Source organism: Antechinus flavipes, chromosome 3, assembly GCF_016432865.1.
Source record: "Antechinus flavipes isolate AdamAnt ecotype Samford, QLD, Australia chromosome 3, AdamAnt_v2, whole genome shotgun sequence".
Classification (NCBI taxonomy): domain Eukaryota; kingdom Metazoa; phylum Chordata; class Mammalia; order Dasyuromorphia; family Dasyuridae; genus Antechinus; species Antechinus flavipes.
In genome coordinates this window covers 334,383,140-334,396,685 of record NC_067400.1, presented here as the reverse complement: position 1 = coordinate 334,396,685, position 13,546 = coordinate 334,383,140, and the positions used below count along the sequence as shown (strand labels likewise).

Here is a 13,546-nt window from a genome sequence, read left to right as displayed (position 1 = left end):
GTAGAACCAAGAGATCATTGTACACAACAAGATTATACAGTAATCAATTCTGATGGATGTGGCTCTTTTCAATAGTGAAGTGATTCAGGACGATTCCAATAGATTTGTGATGAAGAGCGCCATTTGTACCCAGAGAGAAGACTGTGAAGACTGAATATGGATCACACCATAGTATTTTCACCTTTTTTGTTGTTGTTTGTTTGCATTGTGTTTCTTTCTCTCTCTTTTTTTCTTTTTAATCTGATTTTTCTTGTGCAGCATAATAATTGTGGCACATGTTTAATATATATTGGATAACTTGCTGTCTAGAGGAGGCGGTGGAGAGAAGGAAGGGGAAAAAATTAACACACAAGGTTTTGCAAGAGTGAATGTTGAAAATTATCTATGCACATGTTTTGAAAATAAAAAGCTTTAATAATAAAAAAAATTAAATTACTCTCTTAGTGAATGAAATAAACTTGTTCACCAGACCTAAAAAAGAAAAGAAAACTATGCATTTGTTTTGTAAATAAAGAAAATTTTTAAAGCCTTTCCAAACAGGGGAATGATATATTCCTACATACAAGTGCGTTATAAATGACAGAGGAGAGAGACCTTGAGTTCTGAAAAAACAATTAGGAGAGCATTAAACTAATTCACAAGTGTTGAGGAGAGTCGCCTTTGGAGTGGCAGGGTTCTCAGATGGTGAGCCTGGTATGGCGTGAAGGGTGGCAGGCTCCAGGCTCCGGCGCTTCCTCTTCTCCCCTCACCTTGCAGTGCCTGTGCCACCAATGACTTGCGTCCCAACCTGTGGGTGCCAGTGCAATGCATCACGCTGTGACCCCAGCTGCTGGGGCCGCTGTGCTGGGGTACTTAGCTTACAAAAAGGTTTTGGTGAAAGAAAAACACTATAGGTCCATGGTCAACCTCCCTGTCCAGAAAGACAACCCCATGGTTGTGCACCTATTTGACATGGAAGACTTGGGACGCAAAATAGTACTCAAATCTGTTGCAAGTTCCAAGAAGTTCTCATTCTGCAATGGCCCCCACACAAAGCACAGTGAACAAACTAGAGACAGTATTGATGTGGGAAAAATTCCTATCTTTGAGTCCCAACCCCTCCTAGTTAATGTAATTACCCTTTAACTCACAAATCCTGGTCCTTTTTTATTCCAACAGAAGATCGCAACCTCTCCCAGCCCCACCTAGATCTGAGCCAACTTTGGGGTTACGCCCAAAAGCCCCTCTAGCTAAATCTCCTATTATAAAAGGGATACGCTGGGAACCCCTCTTTGCAGAGATCCCAAACATGCTAGCCATGTGAGGACCTTCTGTCCACTGGACCCTCTATCCGGTGCCCTCCTTATCTCTATCTTCACCTATTTCCTTACTTCCAAATCCCATCATAAACCTCTTTTATCAATCTAGTTTTTTGGGCCGATAAATGCTTTTTTGGAGACTCGCACTGCTACTAGACCCCATTTAATTCAGTATCCTTGTGCCGAATCCAATGGGGTTGCAGGGGAGCTCCATTTGACTCCCTGCACCCTGAACCTGCCACTAGACCTCAACTAAACCCTAATTTCATTTAGGTACCCCATATCTAGACCTCATCAAAGGGACTGTCCCTGCTTCTCTAGAGAATCAAAATAAAGCAACTTTATGTTCTGTACCATGCTTTTGAGCAGTTAATTTGAGTTAGGATCTTTGCATCCCATACCTCTTACTGTTGAGGTTGGGAAGGGACCCTAAAAGGTTGGGGGTCACAAACTGGGTGTCGCAAGGTGTCTCAAAAGAATTTGCAGATTTGAACCCATCTCCAAGTCAAGGGACAAAGTTGAAATTGAAACAGGCTAAAGTCCAAGAGTTTAGTAAGGAGATACCTTTATCCAGTTCTTCATGTCATTGATAGGGTAGTTTTATGGCCTAGGAGGTAGAACCAAGGAGTGGTCTCAGGAATTTGATTATCCTTGACCAACAGACAGTAATGTTTGTAAGACTATTCTAAAGCCAGAAGATTTGAAATCATTGATAGATTGTTAGAGCTATAATCTCAGGATTATTAATATATCTTCCCTAAAATCTAAGGGAAGAAATATTATTATATTCCTAGGCCAGAGGACTTTTGTCATTGACACAATAGCATTCTTAGATCAGAGGACCTCAGGATCACAGATTCCAAACCAGAAGATTTAGAATTACTGACAGATTGTTAGAACAAAAGCTCTTAAGGTCAGGGAACCTTAAAATTATTACTACCTCCCTTAGAATCTATATTACATCATTACTACTTTGCCCACATACTGTGGTGACCTTCCCTGTAAAGAATCCTTCTGGCTTGTGGGTTGTTCTTCTATCTTGTGGGGATTGTGTTCAATCAGTTTCTTTTATCTCTAATAATGACAGTATTCTTGGATCTGCGTATTGATGTTAATATATTCAATTATTTTCAAAATTAAAAAACCCACAACAATGTTGGGGAAGAGTATAAATAAGGTATATGGCTTTAAAAACAGAAAATGTTTTTTTAAAAAAACCATTTCCGTATGTAAAGAGGTTATATCTGAATGGGACAAGTGAAGATTTCTCAGAAAACTGTAGAAGGAAATCATGTGATCTCTAGGAACAAGCATTGTTGTCCATTGGTTCCTTGTTCGAGAACCAATGAATTTAAAAATCAACAGCTTCCTGTTGGGGGGGATCCAGATCTTTTCTGCTCTATAACTCCGTTTCTGCTTCTGCTTTGGGCCACACACCATGCTGAACTGCCCAGTTGGTGTGCTGGTTTACTTGCAAGAACTGAATAAATGATTTCTGTTTGTATCTAGAGCAGTCAATTTGGTAAGGGGCTAGGGATCTAGCATCCTGTCCCACATATATCCAACTATGTTATATTGTTATGTTTAATTTGTTACAGGAAAAAAAAAAGGCATTATAAATTCAGCATGTTTCTTTATTTTTCATCTATTCTATTTTTACTTTATGGAATAAACCAGACATTTTCACAATATAGTACAAAGATGATTACACATGAAATTACGAATTTATTAAGTGCAACTGGCTATTTCTTTTAAATATATCATGAAATGATAATGTTAAAAAAAATGGAAGAGCAACCGTCAAGAAAGGGAGCAGACAGATAGGACTAACTTGCTCACTCTCTCATTGACTAAAGGACAATTAAAGGGTTGGATAAATCACATTGAAGGTTTTTGAGGGTGGGGAAATGTGGGATGGTTTATAGCAAGTATTTCATTTTAGGACAGTAATTTGGCTTACACTGTGGTCATCTGTGAATGACGTAATAAAACTTAATCGCCTAAGTAAATTTGAAAGCCACTTAAAAGAAATTAAAATAAATCAGGAAATGCCAGAAATCAGATCAGCTGTTCTGGCTCTTACAGAGATCATGAAAAAGGAGAGAAAGAAAAACAAAAAGACACCAATGTTCTTCCAAAGTGAAGTTGAAGTAAAAGTTACGCTCAAACATAAATGAAAACAAAAAGTAGACAAATTAGTCAGTGTGTGAAGGGACTATGTGAAAGTTGGATTCAAGGACAAATTTTAACATTCTCAGACAAACTGTCTGTCCTCTTATTCAGGCAGGTGGCTTATCACTCCTGAAGGTCCATTCCCATATGACTCAAGCATCTCTGCTCCTACAGCTTCCCAGCTTTCTGCCCTACAATGAGCAAACAGAAGTGGATGTTTGTGCCAGGTCAGAATGTCACAAATTACTGCAGACTGAGTGCAGATTAAGCAGGCAAGATTGCCTGGGAAAGTACAGGTTGGAAGTATAGCAAGCTATGCACAGGTTAGGCAGGTGTGATTATGTCACCAAGCAGGTGTTTATACTTGGGAGTTCACAAACTCTTAAATAAGAAAACAAATTGGAACTGATTTACCTGACAAAACAAGAAGACAAAACAAAACCTTAAAATTTCTATTTTTATTAGAGAAAAGAATAAATTTTTTCAATAAATTACATTTGTATAAGAAAACATATATAGGGACAGGAATTCGCCAACCAAGGAAACTCTAACACTCCCCCAAATTCTCAAGCTAATTATACCAAAGAAAGAACCAAGGAGCTTCATTATGATTATATAAGTGATTTAATAATCATATGGGTTGCTTATAGAGGGGATATCTGTAGTCATCAAACAATTCATTGGATCTCTGATCCCTTGCATTCAGATTGGATTATCAGATAGACTATTCCATGAATCCCCATAAAAAATCCCCGAAATTCCCATGGTAATTATAGAAATCAGACAAAGAGGAAGCATCATGCATACATTAATGTGGTTTGGCTAATAAACGTTTTGATTTATTGCTTGGAAATTGTGCAAAATTCCAGAACCTGGTGCAAGACCAGTTCAGGTGATTAGATGTTTAGACATTCAATGCTGTGTGCTGGTAGGTTTGAGTTAGACACAACAACATTATTTGCTGGATATTGTCCTTGTAATGACTTTTACTCTCTTTGGTTTGGCTTTCATCCTAATAGGCACCCCATATTCCATTTAGGAAGTCGTTGCTATGAATTTCACCAATCAGGATTCCATGTTAATTTGTAAAGGGGAAATTTAGTGAAATAAAGAAAAGTAGTTCTCCAGATGGATTGGGATTTCAGAATAGAGATGGAAGAGACTGAGAAAATAGCAATGAAGAAATGGAAAAAGATATGATTAAGAGCAGCAGTTTTTTTGGGTTATAAAACTGAGCAGATTTTCTTTTTCAAAAAATGTCCTACCTTTAGTAGCAAAGAATCACTTTCTAAAGTAGTGATTATGTGACCGACTATGCTAGGAAAGAACGGTCACAGACATACAATTTACAGGTCCCAGTGAGGTTTATTGAAGGATTTTTTTGGGGGGGAAGAAGGAGGACGGTAGCCAATATAGTAGGTCTTGGACAGCTAAGTGACCCTTGAGTAAATCATTTAATACTATTTGCTTCAGTTTCCACATTTGTAAAATGAGATGGAGAAGTAAATGGCAAACAAATCGTGTATCTTTGCTGAGAAAAATGATTATTAAAAACCAATATCGTGTGGAGATTCAGTGCCCTTCCCTGCTTGTCTCTGAGACATGAGTATTTGAGGCTTTCTCCGATAAGAGGCAGGACCTCATCAGATCCATGATCTGCGTGCAGTTGGCGTGTTTTCCTCGTTTTGATCACAGATTTCGTCTTAAATCCCGATTGGGACGTGCTTGCTCCCATCTCGTGGGGAAATGCCGTCCTCCCTCCCCCATCCTCTGAGGCCTGAGTGCCGCGGGGCTCCGTGAGCTCCCCAGGAAGGCGGCGAGGGGGCGCCGGCTCTACTTCCTGCGAGGTGGGTTTCTCCCCTCCTCGCAAGCAGCAGGGGCGGAAGAAGAGAGGAAGGCGAAGAGGCTCGTAGGCGTGTGCACGAAATTTTCTGGCTCCGGGTGCACTCTCTGCGCTTTCGCACCGCCTGCAGGGAAGCCATTGGTCGGCTGGTTGCGTAAGTGGGAGGTCTATGCAAATGAGTAATCGCGGAGTGGGCAAGGTTTTCTGGGTGCGAGGAAAAGAGCTTGTTTTGCGAAGAAAGTGCTAGAATTTGTTAAAGTTCGGCTTTGTGGCGCGTTTGTAGCGATCGGAGTGCCTGTGAGCGCGCGCACGATTGTGGTTGGAGCTGTATGTTCTTGCGTGGGAGTTGTGGGAGGAAGGCGAGGCTTGTTGCAAGTGCGTTTGTTCGCCGCGCGTGTAAAAGGGAGTGGTTTGTGAGGGGTAGGGGAGCGCGGGAGCGTTTGGTTATCGCTTCTCGGCCTTTTGGCTAAGATCAAGTGTAGTATCTGTTCTTATCAGTTTAATATCTGATACGTCCTCTATCCGAGGACAATATATTAAATGGATTTTTGGAGCAGGGAGATGGAATAGGAGCTTGCTCCGTCCACTCCACGCATCGACCCGGTATTGCAGTACTTCCGGGAACGGTGCATCTCCCTTTGGGAGAAATTCTCAGTACAAAAGAGTAGGCTTGACGTCCCGCTTTTTTTTTTTTTAAGGAAAGTGATTTTGTCGATTACTAAGTACGTGTGTCAATTGTGACTAGTTAGATTTTGTTGTGCTTGTTTTATATCTTGTAAGGTAAGAATTTTGCTAGTTTTAGGAGGTATGTGGTTAAGTGGACGGCTTTCGGAATATATAACCCGCTGTTATTCTCAGAACTGTAATTACCGATTGCGATAGGTTACTCGACAAACATCTATGTGTTGCGTTTCTTTAGTAACCTTTCAACATCTTTTGAAAAAACCTTTGCTTACGTGTTGGTCTCCATTTAAGGATAAGCACCAGAACGCTTAAGAACTAAATTTGAGAAAGCCATATTTTGATTTTTGTAGATTTTTTCTATGTTGAAGAAACTATCTTAAGTATTTGCTTTTTTTTTTTTTTTTCACAAAAAAAAATGCATGAGTAATTTTTAAACATAGACTCTTGCCAACTTTTCCTTCCCTTCTCCCTCACCTTCGTTGTCCAACACATGCTAAATATGTTTAAGTATGTGTTAAATCCCTATATGGTGCACAAGAAAAATCACAGAGAGAGATAAAGACCCTGAGAAAGAAAACAAAAATGTAAGCAAACAATAACGGAAAGAATGGAAATGCTATGCTGTGGTCCACACTCATTTCCCATAGTTCTCTCTCTGGGGTGTAGCTGATTCTCTTCATTGCTGAAATTGGAACTGGTTTGAATCTCGTTAAAGAGTCATCCATCAGAGTTGATTGTCATATAATCTTGTTGCCCTGTGTAATAATATCCTGGTTCTGCTCATTTCACTTAGCATCAATTCATGTAATCTCTAAGCCTCTTTGAAGTCATCCTGCTGGTCTTTTCTCACAGAACAATAATATTCCATAATATTCATATACCACAATTTATCCAGCTATTCTCCAATTGATGGGTACCCACTCTCAGTTTCCAGTTTCTAGTCATTACGAAAAGAGCTGCCACAAACGTTTTTTGCACGTGGGTCTCTTTCCTTCTTTTAAGATCTCTTTGGGATAAATCCCAGTAGAAACACTGCTGGATCAAAGGGTGTGCAAAGTTTGATAGCTTTTTGAGCATAGTTCCAAACTGCTTTCCAAAATGGTTGGATCCATTCTCAAATCTACCAACAATGTATCAGTGTCCCAGTTTTCACACATCCCCTCCAACATTTGTCAATATCTTTTCCTGTCATTTTAGCCAAACTGAAAGGTGTGGTGGTACATCAAAGTTGTCTTAATTTGCATTTCTCTGATCAGTATGATTTGGAGCACCTTTTCATATGACTAGAAATAGTTTCAATTTCTTCATCTGCAAATTGTCTGTTCATATTCTTTGACCATTTATCAATAGGAGAATGGCTTGATTTCTTTTCCATTTGAGTCAATTCTCTATATATTTTGGAAATGAGGCCTTTATCAGAATTTTTGAATGTAAAAATGTTTTCCTAGTTTATTGCTTCCCTTCTAATCTTGTCTGCATTCGTTTTGTTTGTACAAAAACTTTTTAACTTAATATAATCAAAACTTTCTATTTTGTGATCAATAATGATCTCTAGTTCTTCTTTGGTCACAAATTCCTTCCTCCTCCACAGCTCTGAGAGGTAAACTATCCTATATTTTTCCAATTTATTTATTTGTTTGTTTGTTTGTTTTATATAACTTTTTATTAACAGAACCCCCATGCCAGGGTAATTTTTTTTTTTTACAACATTATCCCTTGCACTCGCTTCTGTTCCGAGTTTTCCCCTCCCTCCTTCCACCCCCTCCCCTAAATGGCAAGCAGTCCTATATATGTTAAATATGTTGCAGTATATCCTAGATACAATATATGTTTGCAGAACCAAACAGTTCTCTTGTTGCACAGGGAGAATTGGATTCAGAAGGTAAAAATAACCCGGGAAGAAAAACAAAAATGCAAATAGTTTACATTCATTTCCCAGTGTTCTTTCTTTGGGTGTAGCTGCTTCTGTCCATCATTTATCAATTGAAACTCAGTTAGGTCTCTTTGTCAAAGAAATCCACTTCCATCAGAATAGGTCCTCAAACAATATCATTGTTGAGATATATAATAATCTCCTGGTTCTGCTCATTTCACTTAGCATCAGTTCATGTAAGTCTCGCCAGTCCTCTCTGTATTCATCCTGCTGGTCATTTCTTACAGAACAATAATATTCCATAACATTCATATACCGCAATTTACCCAGCCATTCTCCAATTGATGGGCATCCATTCAATTTCCAGTTTCTAGCCACTACAAACAGGGCTGCCACAAACATTTTGGCACATACAGGTCCCTTTCCCTTCTTTAGTATTTCTTTGGGGTATAAGCCCAGTAGAAACACTGCTGGATCAAAGGGTATGCACAGTTTGATAACTTTTGGGGCATAATTCCAGATTGCTCTCCAGAATGGTTGGATTCGTTCACAACTCCACCAACAATGCATCAGTGTCCCAGTTTTCCTGCATCCCCTCCAACATTCATCATTATTTTTTCCTGTCATCTTAGCCAATCTGACAGGTGTGCAGTGGTATCTCAGAATTGTCTTAATTTGCATTTCTCTGATCAGTAGTGATTTGGAACACTCTTTCATATGAGTGGTAATAGTTTCAATTTCATCATCTGAAAATTGTCTGTTCATATCCTTTGACCCTAATTTATTTATAAACTCATTCTTTATGCCTAGATCTTGAACTCATTTTGACCTTATTTCAGTATACAGTGTTAAGTGTGGGTCAATGCCTAGTTTCTGCCATACTAGTTTCCAATTTTCTCAGCAGTTTTTGTCAAATAGTGAATTCTTATCCCAAAAGGTAGGGTCCTTGGGTTTTTCAAACACTAGATTACTATAGTTATTGACTATTTTGTCCTGTAAACCCAACCTAATCCACTGATCAATTAGTCTATTTTTTAGCCAGTACCAAATGGTTTTGGTGACTGCTGTTTTATAATATAGTTTTAAATTTGGAACAGCAAGGCCACCTTCATTTGCTTTTCTCTTCATTAATTCCTTTGAAATTCTTGACCTTTTTTTGTTCAAGTTGAATTTCGTTGTTGTTTCTTCTAGTTCAGCAAAATAGTATCTTGGGAATTTGATTGGTATGGCACTAAATAAATAGATTAGTTTAGGTAGTATTGTCATCTTTATTATATTTGGTCGACCTATCCAAGAGCACTTATTTTTCCAACTATTTCGATCTGACTTTATTTGTGTGGAAAGTGTTTTGTAGTTTTGTTCATATAATTCCTGACTTTCCCTTGGCAGATAGATTCCCAAATATAAAGAGCAAATTGCTTAACCCGGGGCAGTCACTTCATTTGCGAATGCCCTAGTCCTACTCTGCATTTCTTTACATTGCCAGTTCTCTCCTAATTCCCAGGGTTTCAGAGAATCCTCTGGCCATTGACCTTTGCAGTGTAAATCAACTTTAACACAGCTTGCCTCTTTCTGAGGTTTTCAGAGATCTCCAGCTATGGTTTCACAAACTGTTGTTTTAAAACCGATAGCATGCTCAAGAACAGGTATGTGCAAACTTAAAGTCTTTTATTATACGTGCTCACATATTGCCCTGACCTTTAACTCCCACATGGACACCAGATGTGCAAGAGACCCAGGTGCTCACTACCCACTTCCTTACCTCTCAGCTATCCATTCTCTTGGCTACTCCAGGAAAAAGAGGCTGACCTCTTCCTGCACTGAACTGAAGTAGCATCTGTGAGATCACAAGAAGAGCCAATCATAGAGAGAGACATCTCCTGTTAGGAAGCTATCTCAATATGATCAGGGTCTCACCTATGAGTTGTTCTATGGTCACAGAAATTACTTCTGGGCTACTACTTTTCAACCTCCTGTTTGCACTGGGCTGACCCATTTGTCCTTTGATCCTAACATCCAAATATTTTATACTATCGACAGTTATTTTGAATGGAATTTCTCTTTCTATTTCTTGCTATTGGATTTTTTTAGTTATGTATAAAAATGCTGATAATTTATGTGGATTTATTTTGTATCCTGCAAATTTCTAAAGTTGTGGATTATTTCTAATAGCTTTTTAATAGATTCTCTGGGATTCTCTAAGTATACCATCATATCATTTGCAAAGGGTGATAATTTGGTTTCCTTATTACCTACTCTAATTCCCTTAACCTCTTTTCATCTCTTATTGCCAAAGCTAGCATTTCTAAAACAATATTGAATATTAATATGACAGTGGCTCACCTTGTTTCACTCCTGATCTTATTGGGAATAGTTCCAATTTATCACCATTACATATGATGCTTATTAAATATTTACTTTAACAAAGTCCGTTAGGATCTTTGAGTTATTACTCGATAATATTCATTTTTCTGCATTTCCATTTAGATATTTGAGACTTTGTAACTGACATTGTAGTTCACATCTGCAAAGTTGCCAGGACAGAAGACAAACATAAATCTAGTAACTTTGCCAGGAAGCAAAAGGTGAATAGGGTCACCATATAGAAATGCAAATTAAGTAACATTAGAATTTTAGACATGGTCTGTAGGTCATTGAATTCTGGAAAGATTTTATGATAATTGATTTTTGTAAACTACAGTCTTCTATTATAAATCAACATACTCCATAGACAACAATTTTTGGGGGAAGTTTGATAGAATTATTTGGTTGCCTGTGTTGAAGATACATTGAAATTCTATGCAGACCATACTAGAATAAGGACTTTTATTCAAAACAAAAATATATTTACTTTTGCTGTGGCTGTGTATGTAGGCTATAAGAGTTAAATTCACTTTGGAACTAATAATTCAGGCTGCAGCATAGATGTTTAAGGTATATAAGGGGATAGTGAGAGGTGGTGTCAGGAAGATGTCTCGATATCTTCTCAAGGGGTTCAGTACTTCAATACTACTATCACAAGACTAGTAATAAATGTTACTTTAGTAATTTAAAAAAAGAAAACAGTTTCCAGTTTATTTTAATAACCAGGATAAACTTTTTATATATGACAGACATACATGGCTATATGGGGTACCATACTGCTAAAGCATGTCACGACAAAAATGATAGCAAAATTAATTAAGCAGCTAGCTGACAAGGGGAGCTCCAAAACTCTTTCTCTTTGAAAGAGAAAACTCTCTAACTTTGGGGGTAAAGCACTTGAGAAGCTCCTTGAAGGAGAGGTTCTCCTTAAACCCTGCCTTTGTGAACTCCCCTTACCCTCCCACTCCACCTCCCTATCCCACCCCCCTCCGAGCAAATCAAGATAAAGTGGTTTCATTCTGTTATCTAGGTGGGACCAGTTGAGTACCACTCTGACTTAGCCAGGGCTGGAGATTCCAATTCTATTGAATTGGAAATTATTCCAGAGACACTCATTCAATTCCAAGATATTCTATTCTGATTTCAGCTCAAACTTCTCCCAGCCCCCATCAAGAGATGCCCCTAGCTTCTAGCCAAGGATTCATTTATAAAAAGAGCTAACTTGGGGCTCACTCCTGGCAGAGGACCTAATATGTCATGCCAAGGAAACTCTCTCTTCCTTTGGCATAAGCTGCAACCCTCTGCCCGCTGAAATGATATTCTCTTTCAGCGTTACTCCCTCTTTATCCCTTTCTCTCCTATTTCCCTAAGAAGACCTTATTCACCTCTCCTTTGGGATTTCTCTGCTAGAAATTCTCTCCCCCTCTCAGCAAGGACTTCTCCACTAGAAACTTTATATCCCTATGTTGGACCTTGCCACCAAGGAATTCAATCTTTCTATTCATGCATAACAAAAGCTGACTTCCCAATGCCAATAATAAACTTCTTTTTGCCAGTCTAGCTTTTCAGGTTCATAAATTCCTTTATGAAGGATCCCTGTACCAACCAAAGGGTTCCCACAACTCCCTTCCCTGCACCAAACCTCATCATTTGGGGAAACAATCCCACACCTCTTCTTTGACTCCCTGACCTCCAGGAACTCCTCCTTCTACATTGCCATATAAATAAATGGGTAGATAGGTGCTGCCAACATTTTCATTTTATATAAATATTTTTAAGTCATTTAAAGAATGGTGCAACTTAGTGATCTCTGAATCATCAGTAGTATGGCTTCTAGACTTCCAGAAGTTTAGCAGGAAAAGTTTGTTATTTGGGTAAGAGGACCTTGGGAAACAAGCATTTTTAGAGGCCTCAACTCACAGAACTATTTACTAGCATCGAGGAAGGGCTCTGTTGCTTTAGCATACTAGAATTTAGAGTCATAGTAGAATGGGGACTCTCCTTACAATTCAAGGACAGAAAAGGATGCTTGTCTCTAGAAGGATTTTTAAAATCACTGTACAAGATCTGAAGCTTGGAACAGTGCACCCTCCACCCTGAAAACAGAGCCCTACTCTAACAAAGAGTTAAAAGCTAATAAGCTGAGGAAATGAGCAGACAATAGAAAAAGTTTCTGACCATAGAAAGTTACTATGATGACAAGATAAAAACAACACTAAGAAGATAATAGTCAAAATTCCTACATGTAAAGCTTCTAAGAAAAATAAGAATTAGTCTTAGGTGATGGAAAAGCTCAAGAGGGGTTCTGAAAATCGAGTAAGAGAAATAGAGAAAAAATTAGGAAGAGAATTCAAAGTGGTACAAAAGGAAATACAAAAAGCTAATAAGGAGAAGAATGCTTTAAGAAGCAAAATTAGCCAAATAGGAAAGGAGATGCAAAATTCTCATTGAGGAAAATAATTCCTTAAAAAATAAAATTGAGCATATGAAAGCTTTATGAGAAATCAAGGTACAAGAAGGAAAACCAAAAGAAATATCTCACTGAAAAAACAACTGCCCTGGAAAATAGACCCAGGAAAGCTAATTTAAAAATTATTGGTCTACCTGAAAAAGTCTGGATATCATCTTCGGAAAAATTATCAAAGAAAACTATTCTGATAATTGGGATGCAGAGGGTGTGAGGGCTTCTCAGAAAACTGACTCTTGCCATAGTTTGGAGCTACACTTCCAAGAAACCTCCCCTTGCTTATACCCTTGCTTAATCTTGCACAAATGATTTTGTAATCTATAATCCCCCTGTTCTTGTACTCTGAAGGTAGAATACGGATTGTGAGCCTTGATACCAAATCTGGGATGACTGGGGTCCAAGATGTAATAAAGTTGTTTTAGGATATAAAAAACTACTCTGTTGCCTGTCTTTTGCTTTCCTTCACTAAAGACATTGGTGAAAGTGACACTTTTTTCCTACAGGAATCGAATAAACTGCTTTCTGGCTCTGAGAAACATACATTTAAATTATTTTGAGTTAATGAACACTGTCCCAAACACTGATATTCTACTAAAATGGAAGTTGAAAGAGATCCCAAAATGAAAGTTCCCAGGAATATTATAGCCAAATTCCAGAGCTCCCAGGTCAAGGAGAAAATATTACAAGCATCCAGAAAGAAACAAGTCAAGTACAGTGGAGCCAGTCAGGATAACAGAGTATTTAGCAGCTTCTACTTTAAAGGACTAGAGGTCTTGGAATATCTTGGAATATATTCCAGAAAACAGTGAATCTAGGATTACAACAAAGAATCACCTACCCAGCAA

At 38.3% G+C, this 13,546-nt stretch overlaps 1 non-coding gene across 1 annotated transcript; it reads left to right on the top strand.

Moving 5' to 3' along the window:
* The first annotated feature begins 5,759 nt into the window (after positions 1–5,759).
* LOC127558566 (U2 spliceosomal RNA) lies at positions 5,760–5,950 on the top strand. The gene has a single exon (XR_007952936.1). It is a non-coding gene; the product is annotated as a U2 spliceosomal RNA (small nuclear RNA).
* The last annotated feature ends 7,596 nt before the right edge of the window (positions 5,951–13,546 follow it).